A 575-nucleotide genomic window follows, 5' to 3' on the forward strand; every position below is an offset into this window, starting at 1 on the left:
CACACACACACACACGCATGATACATATGGTTGAGGGCATAGACAAGAGGAGTTGAGTGATTTAATTGTTTACACTGAAGCACTACCTGCCTCTACACAGATGCACCATACAATTGTTCTAAAGCTATGTTCTTCATCGTCATGTTCTTTACATGAATATCAACATGAGTATCAGGGTAGTCTATATCCAGAGATGGCAAACGTACTCACTTCATGTACTCAGTAGAAGCACAGATAATTGTGTCAAAAAATACTCTGGTAAAAGTAGAAGTACTAATTTAACTTCTTTACTCAAGTAAAAGTAACAAAGTAGTGGCCTGGAAATGTACTAAAAGTATAAAAGTCAAAGTAGCCTTGCGAATGACAAAAGCTCCCCAGATCAGACAGATGTTACTAGAGAGCATGCTGAGAAACTACAGTGGACATGGAAAAAAGGCTCTTTATATGCCATTGCCTACATTTTAAATGGCTGTCTGCCAATAGGCCTAAAACATATATAAATCTTATAGCTTATTATTTGTGACAGAGACTGGAATTCCAGGTTAATAAGATTCTGACCGAGTAGCAAGATATGA

Source organism: Etheostoma spectabile, chromosome 3 (genome assembly GCF_008692095.1).
Source record: "Etheostoma spectabile isolate EspeVRDwgs_2016 chromosome 3, UIUC_Espe_1.0, whole genome shotgun sequence".
NCBI lineage: Eukaryota > Metazoa > Chordata > Actinopteri > Perciformes > Percidae > Etheostoma > Etheostoma spectabile.